Source organism: Megalobrama amblycephala, linkage group LG23, assembly GCF_018812025.1.
Source record: "Megalobrama amblycephala isolate DHTTF-2021 linkage group LG23, ASM1881202v1, whole genome shotgun sequence".
In the NCBI taxonomy this organism is placed as follows: domain Eukaryota; kingdom Metazoa; phylum Chordata; class Actinopteri; order Cypriniformes; family Xenocyprididae; genus Megalobrama; species Megalobrama amblycephala.
The window spans coordinates 23,320,943-23,338,200 of NC_063066.1; the positions used below are offsets into that span (position 1 = coordinate 23,320,943).

The 17,258-nt window shown below is 37.1% G+C and overlaps 1 protein-coding gene across 2 annotated transcripts in view; it reads left to right on the top strand.

Annotated features, from left to right (window-relative positions):
- Positions 1-1,344: 1,344 nt before the first annotated feature.
- frmpd3 (FERM and PDZ domain containing 3) overlaps positions 1,345-17,258 on the top strand; it is a 195,310-nt gene continuing 179,396 nt past the window's right edge. Inside the window, exon 1 of one of the 2 annotated variants that reach the window (XM_048176107.1) lies at positions 1,345-1,710. The gene's annotated coding sequence lies outside the window, so the exon portion shown is untranslated. The remainder of the gene's footprint in view (positions 1,711-17,258) is intronic. The other variant, XM_048176110.1, reaches the window with a different exon arrangement.

Below are 17,258 nucleotides of genomic sequence, written 5' to 3' on the forward strand. Positions count from 1 at the left end.
TCATTTTCTTAAAACACATCTCTGGTCTTATTGTGATTCATTGGTGCATGTTATTCCAAAGATATATGAAGTTTAACTTGCATTGTGTTAATTAACTATATTTTATAGTTTACAATGGTGAAATCACAAATATGAAAAGCAATTTCTCATTAAGTCAAATAACTAAATTAAATTAATGACTAAATTATTAACTAAATAGTAAATTGTTATTCATCTATTTCCTGCATTATTTATTTATTTATTTTTTTTTTTTTTGCGTAGGCTTTGCTACCCTTGCTTCCTCTGACGAGCCACCGCTGGTTTATAGTAAGATTTGGTGACATTTTATTTCTTGACTACTGCAATACATGCATTGTAAGAAGCAACATAATATCATTTTGCAAAACAGACAACAAATTTGGGTGGCAAATACCTACAAAGCTTATAACAATAAAAGAAAATATTTTTGAAAGAAAAGGGATTTGAAAAACATATATCATTACTGAAATGCCGTCGAGTGTGAACTTAACATTCAGCTTCCACGTCCCAGTCAAAAAGCTTCCTCAAAACTGGGTGCTGGTGGTGTTTCTGGAGAGTTGTAAACCTCCATAACTGACTGCAATTAACAATCCAATCAAATCCTGATGTATAAAATCAATGTCTGCCTCATTCTCACCTATTTGACTCATAAAAATATTCAGAAGTACATTCCAGAAGTAAAATGGCTTGCAAAAGCCTTTTAATGTTGGCTTCAAGGTCTTAGACAAATAGGAAACACCAGATTGCCTCACTGAGGGATTGTCTTTACTCCACTATCCTGCATTGGTTTAAGTATTTAAAGATGCTACTTTGCTGGGTTATTTGATTAACAACCTAGTGTTCCTTCTGTCCTCTCCCAGGAGGTTTTCAAAGAGCAGCCCGCAGGATAGATCACATCCATCCCATATTCCCTGTGGAAGTCTTTAATGTGAATTTTCTCTTGGGGAGACATACAGCCTCTTTGCCTCAGTGCATTCCCTGTGTGCGTGCTCGTGAATGTGATTGATCATTCAGTCTTGGCACGTATATGATTTTTGTTAGTACAATAAGTGTCACGGCACAAGGACAGACAGGGAACCCCTGCATGCAGTGATATCAAAGCAACATTACCCATAATCACATATGTCCAGAGAGCATCTCTTGGGATGTGCACACACGTTATAATGTGGGCTAGACTGACATGTTCTGTAGTCTCTCCACAGACCCTCCTCTTCTCTCCCCTTCTGATTTATGCCAATAAATGAAGCATCTCTCTCCTGCACCCTCCCTCCCTCTCTCCCTCTCCCTCTCCCTCTCTCTCTCTCTCCCTCCCTTTCTCTCTCCTCTTCTGTGTTCACGCTCTATCCCTCCCTGCATCTCAGTCACACTCGCTGGATCTCACAAAAGGAAGGGAAATGCATGCAAACCCAGCGAGGTGGAGAATACGGGGGAAAGTTCCATCCAGCAGTCAGTAAGAGCAAACGCACACGGCAGGGATCCGCCAGAGATGTGAGAGGTCCGAGCGGCCACCCATCCCCCTGTCTGCTCGAGAAGACACCGGGGCCAGCTGCAATGACCTGGGTGAATGGGAAAGAGCTCTCTGTGAACCTCCACCTGTGCAGCTGCCAGCAAGCACTCGAGCTGCCCAAATAGGAGGGCATGACTGGTTGGGCTGAAACCGGCTGCTGCATGCAAACGCTCCTTCAGACATAGGTAAGGTTCAAGCTGCCATCTAATTCAACAGATTTAACCTCTGAAAGGATCAATATAATCATAGGGGAGAAAGGGCTTTGCGAGCTGTCGTTCTTGGTTTTTGTTTGGTTCTCGCTCTTGGAGAAACTGTACATATTGTGAGATTGGCATGTCTGAGCGAGAGCATGGTTCGAACGAAGTTTGAAAATACAAAAAATTTGCGTGTAATCAAAACTCATGCCTTGGAGATGCTGGGAAAGATCCTCATTAAAATTCAGTGTGTGTGGCAAAGCAGACAGTAAAATGAAAAAAGGAACTATGCCTTAAGCGATCATATCTACTTTACTCACAAATGAACAGTAATGTCAGCCACAGTCGTCTTATTGCAAAATCGTTATTAAAACTCATTTACCTCGTCAATGAACTCTGAATATGCCAACCAAAGGATGTCAACAACATTATCTGGTGGCTTTGATTAGTGGACATAACCTTTCACTTGAGCTTGCCTTGCATTTACAGAACTGGAATATTCAGTTAGCAAGCATTAAATGCACTATTGACTGAGGAAATGCTTAATTTGCATTGGGCTAGGGTTCTGTGAATCCCTTGTGATGGGGGTGCAGGTTTAGTACCAGTGAAAGATTTACACATGTATATTGTACCTCGGCTCACAATTTCAATGCAGGCAATCTGTGCTAATAACCACATTCAGTACACAAAATCAGCTGTGTTTACATTTGCATGTTTATTTTCTTGCATCATTACGAATAATGATGCATGATTTTTAGAGATGAATCTCTGCCAATCTTTCAGGAAATCTTTGTTTGTAACTGGATGCGCTTCTTTATTTTACTGTAGGGGAAATGTTGATGCCTGGCATAGATTAATGATGTGTAGTGAAGAGTGGAAATTTCATGTTGTGCATGTTGAGAATGGATAGGAAGGTATGACTAAGTGATTTCAGTCTTCTTTTTCCTTTACTTTAACCAATGAATGTGGAATTTGATTGGGGACTCAACAGCTTTGAAAACTGCACCATCATGTCCTCTATATTCAGTGACTGATTTGCTCTTAGGCTCGCTGTTATGGTCCATATTTACTCACATGTCCAATTCAATCTCATTTGAAATGATTAAATCTGTCATATGGTCTCCCGTGGACAACACAGTTATATGATCTTCAGTGTCTTGTTAACGCAATGGTTGGCCAACATACCGAATCGGACACAGCAGCTCATATGCATGTAAATGCGTACTCCAAACCAGGAGTGCAATCTGTCGATTTTCAGTTATAGTACAACACGATAAAAGTTTATGACAGTATAAGGAAGCACCATAGTGCATTTCCAAGATTAAACCCTGTGTAGAAATGTTGCATTTAGAGGTGATTAGGTCTGGTAGAGATTAGGTGTCTGCCATTGTTGTGTGCAACATTCATCACGCTGCTGAGCAGCACACTGTAGAATGGCCATGTCACCAGCTTGAAGGGGACAGATAGCAGGTGGAAAATTTACAATGGCAGTATGAAGGTACAGTGATGGGATCAAGTCATAATGGCCTTGATATATAGCTACCATGGTTCTGAATGATTTCCATTTTCATTTATCATGACATTTACATAGTACTCTACAATACTTCAGACAATACTTATTAATTAGTGGAGTATTTGGAGTATAAGACGTTGCGTCTTTATGAACTTTATCACTATCCAACTACAATCACTATCCAATTTGACAGTTGACAACAACTCTCAGTTTACTTGGCACTTTCTTATGATAACTGAATTTATTCTCACAAAATATAATAATTCAGCCTATGTTAATATTTCAGTGTCCACTTTCTTATGATAACTGATTTTATTCTCACAAAATACAATATTTTTTTTAGCTTATGTTCATATTTCATGTCAAATAGTAGTCTGCCAGTCATTATCACAAAATAAATCCATTCGGGGTGAGACAAGACCCGTGGTCTGAACCACAATGGTAGTTTAGGTGCTTAGTCAGGTAAGTTTTAGATTAGTTTTACCAACCTTGGATTTTGGATACCACAAAAACAGGTTAGTTTTTACTGGTGTCCATTCCAGTATTAACGTAAGCTCAACTGCTAACCTGCTCCATAACAGGTTTGGTTGTTGCTCAGCTCGTAATCAGGTATTGAACCAATCAGCTGTTAGCACAGTGACGTTGCTGATGCCGTCACTCCCTGTTTCTCTGGCTCTTCAGATTAAACCTGACTGCAGAGAGAAATATTGGTAACACTTTATTTTAGGGTATTTTAACTAGTTGCTTATTAGCTTGTATATTACTATTATAAGTACTTATTAAGCACACATTAATGCCTTAATCTACATGACCTTATTCTGCTTTCTTAATCCTTCCCAATACCTAAACTTAACAACTACCTTACTGACAATTAATGAGCAGTAAATTAGGAATTTATTGAGGGAAAAGTCGTAATTAATTGTGAATATGTGTTCCCTATACTAAAGTGTTACAGAAATATTTTAATATTTCCATTATATTGTAATTATAACTATTCATCATAATAATTATATTCATATAATAATAATAATAATAATAATAATAATAATAATAATTTATTCCATAGAATAATTTCTGAATTTTAAGCTACATATTAAAAATATCTGCAATTGACTGGCCATCCATCCACAGAGTTTCTCTGACTACGGTCTGAGATGCAGGGATAGACTCCAGCATCCCTGCAACCCTACATAGGACAAGCGGCTTGAAATGGATGGATGGATGTATCGAAAATATTTGTGTGTGTGTACGTGTACAGGTTTATACTTGTGAGGGCCAAATGTCCTCACTTATATAGTGAAATATTATGACAACCGACTAGTGAGGACATTTTACTGGTCCTTGATAGTCAAAAAGGCTTATAAATCGACCAAAACATGTTTTTGTTTAAATGTAGTGTTTTGCACATGTTTCTGTGATAGATTTAGGGGTAGGGGTTGGTTTAGGCCATAGAAAATATCATTAACCTGATATAAAATCAATGCCAAAATCAAAAATCAAACCATTACGCCTATGGAATGTCCCCACAATTCACAAAAACAAGCATGTGTGTGTGTGTGTGAGTGATGGTAATTACAAACACTAACCTTTTTTAATGATATAGTTGTGCTTAGCCTTACATTTTGCTAGCTGATTTAACATGTAATAATAGCAATTAAAATTAATTAATTAAATTAATAAAAAAAAAAAATGCTTTTAGTAAGTTTAATAAGCCTTTATTTTCTTGTTGTAAAATCTGGAATCACTTTCTCTGACAGAAATTTTTGTATATTTTATTTCACTATTTTCCCCTCTTCAGCATTCCTCTCAAGCTTTCCAGGCAGCAGTCATTTTTTCTGTTGCTGTGTAGATATGTTTTAATTCTTCATAGTCTTCATAATTATCTCTTCATTAGCAGCCCAGAAATATACTGCACTAACTGTCACCAGCAGGGGATCGTATTGTCTTGCGACTGGATGTTTGCTGCAAATGTAATGCTTCACTGTGCACGCTGATGAACTAATCACAAACTCAGGATCCAATCCTGAACTGACAGAGAAAGTTTAGTTTGAGTGTAGTGGTACCTCTTAAACCTGGTGGCATTTGTTTGGTTTTGTCAGCTTGAATCGTATAAGGCCTCTGATCACTTGTCAGGGTTTATTTGCATTAAAGGGATGGTTCACCCAAAAAATGAAAATTCTATCATTTACAGTATTTGGGTGAACTATCCCTTTAATGACCATCTGACTGTACATTAGCCCTTACTCAAGTTTCAAGATGACAGGATGACAGAGATTTTGTATTTGACTCCTTCGGAGAAAGGGTCCTGCTGGCTTCGCAGTCTGGACACGTTCTAAGTCTTTATTGGGTTCTACATGACACGAGAGGTCAGAGGCTGGGTTAAAATTAGAAACATGACTCAAGCTTTTCAACTGTAGGTATTGAAAAAAGTCAAAGGACAGATGATAATAAATCAAGGGGGATGTTCTAGACAAACAGGACTTTTGGTGACTAAAAACATGTCTTTGAACATAGAATTGCACGGATCAGTGCATCCATTTTGACATTGGCACAAATGTATTATTTTGCTTTTTCTTAAACTACTTTAGTTATTGTAACCCAATGTTCCTTCAATAAAATTAAAGAATTTGACTTTGATAAAAAGTTCATTTAGATGGTTTCAGTGTTGGACCAGTGTTGTAGTCGAGACCAGCTCATTAGAAGTCGAGACCAAATCAAGACCGAGACATATTCTTTCTGCTGAGGTAGGGCTGGTCGGTATGATGATATTTATATTGTTACCATGGTATCAAATGTCTATTGTTTGAGGTTTTGCTATATTGTGTATATCGCGGTATGTAAATATATAGGCCTAGCACTATTGAAAATTCAGAGTGATGAAATGCATGAATGAGAATATAAAGATGGGGACGTGCTTGATTTTAAAAGACTTATAAGCGCACTATATCCAGAAAAGGAACTCGGTGCGGTGCTCGTGCTGACTGGCACACTGCCAAAGTGTGCATACACATGGCTGCCTTTTTCAGAAGACGATGGTGGATTTGGGATGTTAAAAAGTGTTATTAAGCACAATAAGCAGTTAAAAAGAACTGTGGCGTATGCGCTGACTGACACAAAGCTTAAGGGCGTGCACGTCTCCAATTCAGTTCTCTTTCACATCTTAATGCACTTCATGTAAACATAGTCGTTTATGTCTCAAGTGAAAGTAAACAGTTGGGTGTAAACGGGATGTGTATCAGTATAATAGATCCGTGCATTTGGTCTTAAAGTGACAGGAGCCTAATATTCCTACCTGCTGCTCTGTGTCATTAATGTGAATCAAAAAAAAGAGAAAATAACTGACTGCTCTTCACTGAATAACTTTTTTTTAATTTTCTTTTTTTTTTTTAGCTTTAATAAGAATAAATTTATATTTAATTCATTCACAGTTAAGCAATTCACAGTGAAGGTTATTTTTTTAAGGTTTTTTTAAGGTTTTTTTTTTTTTTTTTACATTTTGTTATTAATTTTCGTAACTAATTCTAAATAAATGTTAAATAAACCTATTGTACCTGAAAAACATCTTGGGTTACTTGTGTAACCCTGGTTCCCTGAATAAGGGAACGAGACGCTACATCATATGACGTAGCATCGACAGTTCCCATGAAAGGGAACTTAATTTGTTTTAATTCATATTTTTGTTATATTGACAGAAATTAGATGAAATAACACAATATATCTATATCATTATATATATTTTTATTGTGAAACAAAATTTCTCATATCAGAATTTGGTCATGTCGCTGATGCCTGTGGTGAATGAAGCCTGGTTTTGTGTCAGTGTCACACGAATCTTCGCAGTGCACACACAATGTGCTCCGATCCAGAGACATGGTAACACAGAGTGTTAAGTACAGTGTTAAGAGTCGGCACAGACCATAAAAATTAACTGCAGTCCAGCTTGGTTCACCAGTGAAACTTTGTTCTTGGACTTGAAACAGACTTGAGACTGAGTCAGGTCTCGAGTACTAGCTACAACACTGTGAAGTACATTTATAATCAGGAAAAAAAATGTAATACAGTTTAAAAAAACTGGATAATATAACTGGAAAATGTGATCTATCTTAAAAGGTCAAAGCTAACATTTTTAGCAAAACCCATATATTTTTCTTCACAGAGTATAGCTTGTATAACTAAACAGAATGGTACAGGCATATCAGTAGGTTGGTGTGTCATATAGTGTTGATTGCAGATTGAAGTTGATGCAAATGCAGTAGACGCAGCTGAGAGCTGCAGTGCAGTGACACACAGAGGGCTATTATACAAAACACACCCACTCTAGTGAACACTCACCAATTTCACAAATTACACTGGATGGCATTTGAGATTAGCAATAAAAATTGTTATGTGGTTATTCAGGATTTGTGACACAGCCTCGCCATTAGACTTCATGCCATCACTTCTGATAAGACTTAAAAAAAACCCAGGCGTTATATTTTGCACATAGCCTATTTTTAGGACCATTAAGTATTATTTTTGATTATTTAGTATGACAGTTAAGCAAAGCAAAAAAGTGTTAAAATCACACACACACGATACGACACAGAGTGTGTGTGTGTGTGTATATATATATATATATATATATATATATATATATATATATATATATATATATATATATATATATAAAATATATAAAACATTATTTTTTTTTTCACATTACAGTAATGAGATGTAATGTGAACATGTTTTTGGTGATTACTTTCCAAAGGCACATTTGGAGTCTTGGTTCATGTTTTATGTTTAAATGCAAAGTAACGATTTCTGGTGAAAGAGACTGGTGTCCAAATTTGTGTTAAATTATAATCAGTAGGTCAGGGAATTATCCAAAGCTGTTGCTTATGGTTGACTATGTATGTACCTATCATCTACAAACTCCATTAATGGCAAAGCAAAGCCTCTGGCTACCATCACACTACAGTCTATGCAAGGCCTTAACTACTTTTTTTTTGAGTGATCATTTAGTTCCCATGGAAACCTTTTGTAACTCATAGCAGGATAGATGAAAACAAAGATACTGTGCACAGACGGAGAGAAAGAGAGGGAACTGTGGATGAGAGTCCACCTACTCAGAGCTGGAACAGAACAGCTCTTACCATGGTCAAAGAGCAGCCACTCACAGCACTGCCACATCAACACTACAGCTTCACTCCCAAACTCTTACTGCTATAAATACAGCACTAGAATATCTGCAACTGGATGAGCTAATTCACAAGCTATATTAAAGACAACATGAAACTTGATTGTATTAACATCCTTTTATTTATTTTTTTTACTAATGTCCATTGTCTCACTGTGCATGATTCATCATTGCATGTTATTCTTACGAAAATAATGTTTGAATACATAATAGATCAACAAGTCCCACCCTACACTATTTATTTGCACTACTAGGTGCAAATAAAAGTATCTGGGTTAGAAACAAACAAATTCAATGTAGCAAATTGTTAGTTACATACATAAAGGGATTTTTTGGAACATTGCTCAAAGATGACAGGAGCATAGGAGCAAGATGCATAATCAGTGATGTAAGGAAGTATGTTTTTACTGACAAGAGAGGTCAAATGGATGGTTATCAATCCCCAGCACTGCACATTGGATTACTCTCCTATTTAACACATCTGATTTATATCATCCGCTTTAGATTGATAACATTTTTTAACATTTAGATTGGTAACATTTTCTAAAATAAGTGTCTTCTGCTCACCAAGGCTGCATTTATTTGATTCAAAATACAGCAAAAACAGTAATATTGTGAAATATTTTTACAATTTAACTATACTTTAAAATGCAATTTATTCCTGTGTTGGCAAAGCTGAATTTTCAGTCTTCAGTGACAATATGTTTAAAAAGAACAGCATTTATCTGAAATAGAAAGCTTTTGTAACATTATACTGTTCAAAAGTGTGGAGTCAGTAAATATATTATCTATCTATCTATCTATCTATATATATATATATATATATATATATATATATATATATAGAGAGAGAGAGAGAGAGAGAGTAGTTATACTAATACAAATAGGTATTTCAATCAGACCCATTGCCAGAGGTGTATAAAATCAAGCACCTAGCCATGCTGTCTGCAGTTAGAAACATTTGTGAAAGAAAAAAAAAAAGAAGAAAAAAAAAGGTCATTCTGAAGAGCTCAATGAATTAAAGAGTGGTACTGTGATAGGATGCCACCTTTGCAATAAGTCAGTTCAAAGGTCAAAACCCCTTAAGTCAGGGATCTGACTTGGCCACTCAGGGACATTCACCTTTCTATCCTTAAGCCATTGCATTGTTCTTTTGGCATTATGTTTAGTATCATTGTCATGTTGAAAGGTGAATGACCTGTTCCTCTTGAACTGTCTACTAGAGGGACGCAGGTTTTCCTCAAGTATTTGGATGTACTTGGCAGCATCCATTTTCCCTTCAATCCTGACCAATCACCCAGTCCCTGCTGAAGAGAAACACCCCCACAACATAATGCTGCCACCAACATGCTTCACAGTATGTTTATTTTGTTTTGGGTGGTGTGCTGTGTTTGCTTTCTGCCAAGCATAGCGTTTGGAGTTCAGTCTAAAAAGGTGAATTTTGGTCTCATCAGACCATTTTGCCAGATGGCATCAGAGTCTTCCAGGTGTGTTTTTGCATAGCACAAATGAGACTGAGTGTGGCACTTTTTCAGGAAAGGCTTCTTTCTTTCCACCCTGCCATACATGCCAGCTTTGTGTAAAGCTTGTGAGATAGTTGTCACATGCACAGACCGACCAGTCCCAGCCATAAAGCCTTGTAAGTCTGCAAAGTTGCCTTTAGCCTCTTAGTAGCTTTTCTGAACAATGTCCTCCTGGCTTAAATCTTCAAGAAACAGCTGGTTTTATTCTGAAGTAATCAAAACCGCTACAATTGATGTCAGGTGGGGCATTTAGCATGGTGTTTGATCTGGAAGCTGACTGGTTGCACATGAGCAAGTTTATAATGGTATACTCTAAGGCAGGGGTTCCCAAACACACTCCTGGAGCCTCCCCAACACTTCACATTTTGCATGTCTCCTTTGTCTGACACTCCCATTTCAGGTCTTGAAGTCTCGACTAATGAGCCAATGATCTGAGGAATGTGTTCGGGAACCCCTACTTTAAGGGGCTTATCACAAACCAGGTATTTCACTAATTAATTTTTAACCCTTTAACACGTACGATCACACCGGTGTGATCAGTCTTGGCTGGCACCAGAAGCGTACGATCACACCGGTGTGATTAGAACGTTCAGTGCATTACGTGATCAACTGCCAAATTCAAATGTGCGTGCGCGCTTTAACTGGCGCTAAACCAGAGACGGACGCACGCAGCGCTTTTCATATATCACATATATGCAGTGTTTTCAACCAAATAATGTTAATTTCAGGTTTCAGACATTTAAATACACATGAGTACTAACAAAACAATATATTTAGAGTTTGTAAAATACACAATGATGTCTATAGAAGCGGAAATAACAACCCTTTCCATTATAACTTGACCACACCTTTAATTCATATCAGATACACATTGTGAAAGTAACTTAAAAGCTTACCCTATTCTTCCCCAGTTCACCGGCACACTTACTTTCATGTATTTCGGGAGAAGTGGAAAAATTCACGGGTTGTAAATCCAACAGATCCGATTCTCTGTGCGGTGCAAACTAACATGGCGGCGCCCATCGCTCATATGGCTCAACTAACGCGATCGTTATAAAGGTGCTTAAACAGCAAAACACATCCACTTGCACATATTTGTCAATCTGAATATTAGATATTTCATGCTATAGTTAACAAATTTGTGAATATTTTGAATAAAAAAAGGAAAAATGAAATGAAAGCAGATCATCATTCATACAGTGCTGCGGTGTGTCACGTAACAAGCAATGACGCGTCACCATGGAAACCATAAAGTGATACGTTCTAAATAACGGTCGCCTTAAAAAACTAACGCTGTGGGGTCAGCCAGAATATTTGAAACTTACGTGCGAAAGGGTTAATAATCCTCCAGACCCTCGGTTTCACAGATAAGGCTTAAGCTAATCCTAGACTAAAATGCATGAGCTGTTTTAACTGAAAGCAACTTGTACTGACATATCTTAAAATATGTCGGTGTCAATGCTTTTTCTCAAAATGCACACCAGAAATGTTTTTATTTAGTGTACTTTTATAAAAACCTATGAACTAAGGCTTAATCCTGGCTTAGGCTGAGACCTGTCTGTGAAACTGGGCCAGAATGTTTTAAAATGTTATTTTAACCCTAACCCTACAGCTAAAAAAAAAAAAAAATAAGACTTCATTTATTTTATTTTCTAAGGTGTAATGTTAGATTTTCACTGCACTGCACTGTACTTTGCTTAGATTTATTCCACTCTTCTAGGCAGTAGCTTTCCTTTTTATAAAACCCAGCTGAGAAATGAGGTGGTGACCTGGAGTATGTCCTCAAGTTAACATCATGTTGAAGCACTTAAGAGTCCTCCAGATGAGAAACTAGAAGATCCAATAATACAGACTTCTACTGCTTCTGAGAACTTAGACTAGTTAGAGGATATGCCATTATTTATTCAATCAACATTGAAGAAAATGAGGTCCCAGTCCCTTAAAGGTGCCATAGAACATCTTTTTAAAAGATGTAATATAAGTCTAAGGTGTCCCCTGAATGTGTCTGTGAAGTTTCAGCTCAAAATACCCCATAGATTTTTTTTTTTATTCATTTTTTTAACTGCCTATTTTGGGGCATCATTAAATATGCGCCGATTCAGGCTGCGCAGACCCTTTACATTCTTGTGCTCTCCACCCCCAGAGCTCGCACTTGCCTTAAACAGCATAAACAAAGTTCACACAGCTAATATAACCCTCAAAATGGATCTTTACAAAGTGTTCATCATGCAGCATGTCTAATCGCGTAAGTACAGTGTATATTTGGATGTTTACATTTGATTCTGAATGAGTTTGATAGTGCTCTGTGGCTAAAGCTAACATTACACACTGTTGGAGAGATTTATAAAGAGTGAAGTTGTGTTTATGAATTATACAGACTGCAAGTGTTTAAAAATAAAAATAACAATGGCTCTTGTCTCTGTGAATACAGTAAGAAACGATAGTAACTTTAACCACATTTAACAGTACATTAGCAACATGCTAACGAAACATTTAGAAAGACAATTTACAAATATCACTAAAAATATCATGATATCATGGATCATGTCAGTTATTAATGCTACATCTGCCATTTTTCGCTATTGTCCTTGCTTGCTTACCTAGTCTGATTATTCGGCTGTGCACAGATCCAGACGTCCTGCCCTTGTCTAATGCCATGAACATGAGCTGGCATATGCAAATATTGGGGGCGTGCATATTAATGATCCCGACTGTTATGTAACATATTAATGATCCTGTATGTTATGTTATGTTGAGATTCGCCTGTTCTTCTGAGGTTTTTAAACAAATGAGATTTAGGTAACACTTTACTTGAAGGGGTGTGCATAAGACTGACATGACACCTTCATAATCATGACATGACACATGTCATGAATATGAAGGAGGTTTTATGAATGTTTATGACAACTGTCATTAAGTGTCATTCGCTCTGTTATGTCATTTTAAATGCAAAGATGACATTGCTTGAGATGTCCGAGTTATGACAACTTGACATAAACCAATACATCGTAACCTGTCAGTGTCTTTGTCATGACAACTTGACATCGTTTAGCTTTATGGGTTAACATTACATTAAACTGTCATGTGGTTGGTTTTGACATTGGCTGTCATGAGGCCATTATAATAGTGTCATAAATATGTATCTTGAGCTCAAGTACAGTGGTACAAATTGAACTTGTCATTAAAATGTCATTAAGTGACAAAACTCTGACAAATAATTTTATAAAGGTGTCATGACTATTTTTCATTTCATGTTTTTTTGTTTTTTTTTGTTTTTTGTTTTTTTAAGTTTCCTCCAACAGAAGGTCAGATAATAGACAATTTCAAATTTCGTAAAAAAGATGACACTGTTATAAAATAATGGTAACATTTTATTTTAGGGTCTTTTAACTAGTTGCTTATTACTATTAGCATTCATATGGCTAAAATATTGGCTATTTATTAGTACTTATAAAGCACATATTAATGCCTTATTCTGCATGATTTTATTCATTATTAATCCTACCCAATACCTAAACCTAACAATTAACTATAATAAGCAGTAAATTAAGAGTTTATTGAGGGAAAAGTCATAGTTAATCGTTTATATATGTGTTCCCTGTACTGAAATGTTACCAAAATAATGTAATGTAATGTTAACCCATAAAGCTAAGTAGCTTTTTAAGTTTGATAATTAATCTGCTATGTCATGTTTGTGACAGGTTATGATGTTTTGCTAATGTCAAGTTGTCATGACAAAGACACTGACAGGTTATGATGTATTGGTTTATGTCAAGTTGTCGTAACAAAGACATCTCAAACAATGTCATCTTTGCATTAAAAGTGACATAATTGAGCGAATGACACTTAATGACAGTTGTCATAAACATGCATAAAACCTCCTTCATATTCATAACACGTGTCATGTCAAGATTATGAAGGTGTCATGTCAGTCTTATGCACACCCCTTCAAGTAAAGTGTTACCGAGATTTATATAAGAAGTAGGAAACAACAGTGTTTGAGACTCACTGTATGTTATTTCCATGTACTGAACTCTTGTTATTTAACTATGCCAAGGTAAATTCAATTTTTAATTATTTAATATGTCTTAAGTCATGTATAATTTTCACAACTCGTGTTTTCAGAGCTCTTTGTCAACTAGAGATTTGTTGAAACATGTATTTTTTTATTTTTTTTTTATGTTTTGTCAACTGAATGTTTGACACTCACTACAACACATTAAATTGTAAAGAAAAACTTCCATCCCTCACAGCCACATTTTTGTTCCTGTCAAATTAAATATGCTGTTGACTCTGACTGAGGTCTATTCTTTGTGTGCCAGGAGCATGTTGAGGCAGGAGAGGGCAGTTTGATTTGAATGTGGTTCAATAGGAGCAGGATATATATATATATATATATATATATATATATATTTTTTTTTTTTTTTTTTTTTGTTTTTTTTTTTTTTTTGTTTTTTTTTGATGGAACTATTTATTTTGACTATGATTTTAAATCTACTTGCATTGGTTACTGAACACTGTTTTGTTTCAATAAATCTGTGAATAGATTCTGCTCTATGTCACAGACATCTTATCAGTGCTAAGTGCATACTCGAATGCAGATACTCATGCAAAAATACAGTACTTTAGAAGGAAATGGATTGCAAATTTCATTGCCTGAAGATGTGTAAAAATAACAGCAAGAGCTATAATGCTGATTAGACAATTAATTAACACTGCATGAGTCCTTTTCAATCATTATCAGTCTTAGCTTGAGATATTTGCATGATTCACTACCACAGCCATCCATGTGTGTACAGTATATGTGCAATTTTACAGTGAGTATGTGTGTATGTCTGATTTAAGTGTGTTTGGTCCTGGTAAACCCTATGTTCTGAGGACAAAATGTCCCCCCAAAAATAGAAATATCTGAATTCTTTGTCTTTGTGGGGAGATTTTTGGTCCACATGAGGGCAACACTTTTTTCTTTGAAAATGTAAAAAAATGCAGCTTAGCGTAACAAGGTTAGTAGATAAGGGAAGAAGGAGGTGGGAACCGGCGAACATTTAACGTAACTTTAGTAATATTCAATATAAACAAGGCCCCTCATGGACGACTGCTGCACACACATAAACAAAACATAACGTAAAATATTCCAGGCCTGGTCCTCTCTTGTCCTTCACTGTCGTCGCTCCTCCTTTTATGCTTCCAAGCTCCTCCGTGAGATACGAGACTGGTGCGGTGCACAGGTGGCACTAATTATCAATCATGCCACCGGCCTCTCGCTGTTCTCATGGTTTTCAGCCTCGTCCTGCTTGCCACAGGTAGGTTTAGGATTAAGGGATAGAATATGCCGTTTGTACAGTATAAAAATCATTATGTCTTTGGAAATTCCTATTAAAAAACTTATAAACCCAATGTGTGTGTGTGGATTTAGAGTGTGTCTTCAGTCTAAGTACAGAGGGCTCTAAATGTCTGAGAGCAGTAGTGATAATATAAAAGTTAAAACAAAAAAAGGTATGTCATGTTTTATTTATTACAACCAAGCAAAACATGTCTGATGTCACAAGGCAGCTGGTGACAGAGCTCAGTACACTGAAGTGCAGAATCATCAGTGACCTTAGTGAACAACTTATAACTGGTACCTGATGAAGACTAACTAGTTGAAACATTGTGCTTTATTGTAATTTAAAAAAACAAGTGTAATAGAAAGAATTGTTCTACAACTGATCCCAATTTGAGTTTTAGATGTGCAGTTCCCCTTCAAAAGCTACTCTCAGTGCTGCGCTAATTTAAGCACTATGAGAAAACATCTTTGTTTGACCGGTTGTGAACACGTGTGGCAAAGGCGCCAAGAATTTGGCTTAAATAACCTCTTCTTTCAAGCTCTACATGATGAGTTATCAAAATCATGGAACAAACCCTATTCCTCTCATGTCTTCAAGCCCTTGACGTCGGTATATTTGTATATCGTTGGTGTGAAGGCACAGGGATATACGATGATGAAGAGATGCTCGTAGGCTATCTCTCCCCTGGCAGTGCATCATCCTTGAAAAAGCCTGTTCTTCCCTCCAGATAATGTAGAATCACATCTTCGCTGCTGGGGAAGGCTTTTCGGGCTGTGGGTCAGGCTGGTGATGCTCTGGACACCATGTTGTTGGTGCTATATGCATAGTTAAGCATGTGCGGAGGTAATGTTAGTGAGGAGGTGTTTTTAGAGCTGCGCCGAGCTACAGATTTGTCTCTCCGTGCAACCAACTAAATGGCCCACTCTTGATGCCCCTGTATCGTCTTCCGGCCTATTACAGTAAACACCGTAGTCTGGAGGTTCTGGGAGGCTAAGAGATATGAGGAAGCATTTGTGAAGTTCCTCCCCCGCCATGCTCAAGGGTTGGGGCTGTCAGCCACCCAGCTCAAACCAGGTCTGTCTCAAAAAAGGGAGGTACAGAAGCAGAGCATGGTGAGTCATGGTCCCCCTCACAAAATTGGGCCTAACAAAAAGAAAAAGATTAAATAGCGAAATATTAAATGTTCAATTACTTCCTGCCATTTCTCATGACATGAAACATTTAACATTCCCCAATCAAGCAGACATTGTGTCTTCTGACCTATTACAGCCATTATTTTCTGGTTCCCAAAACAATGGGGGGTTGTGTCTGATTCTAGACCTTTGCGGTCTGAATCGTTCTTTCAGAACACTCAATGTTGACAGTCAAAATGATTGTGTCTCAAATTCAACACAAAGATTGGTTTGTCATGATCGACCGATCATTCGGTTCAGAAACTTCTTTTCTACCATTAGAAAATGTAAACTGACCATAATATCAATTCACATAAGCGACAATCAGGTCAGCGCCGGGAAAGGCAAGAAAACTGCGACTTAAGCCGGGTTTCTGTGTGGATTTCTTCCTGTCATCACCAAAATTTCAGGAACAGCTTATTTGTTTTGTAATTTAACAATTGATGGCTGTATTTCTGGCCCTGAAATACTTCCTCAGGCAATTAAGAGGCTACCATGTCCTGGTGTGCGTGGACAACTTGGTGGTAGTCGTTTATATAAATCGCCAGGGCATACTGTGTTTGTCTGAACAAACTAGCGCAGCAGCTTCTGCTTTGGGGTCAGGAGAAGTTCCTGTCCCTCAGTGTGATTTCCATTCCTGGAAGCATGAATGTGGGAGCAGATTTACTGTTGAGATGGGAGGTCACACAAAGGGATTGGAAGCTCCATCCCGATGTGGTCAGTCAGATCTGGAAAAGATTTTATGAAGCAGAGGTGGACCTCTTCGCTTCAAAGGAAACAGCACAATGTCCCCTTTACTTCTCACTGCTCATCCAGCCCCTGGGT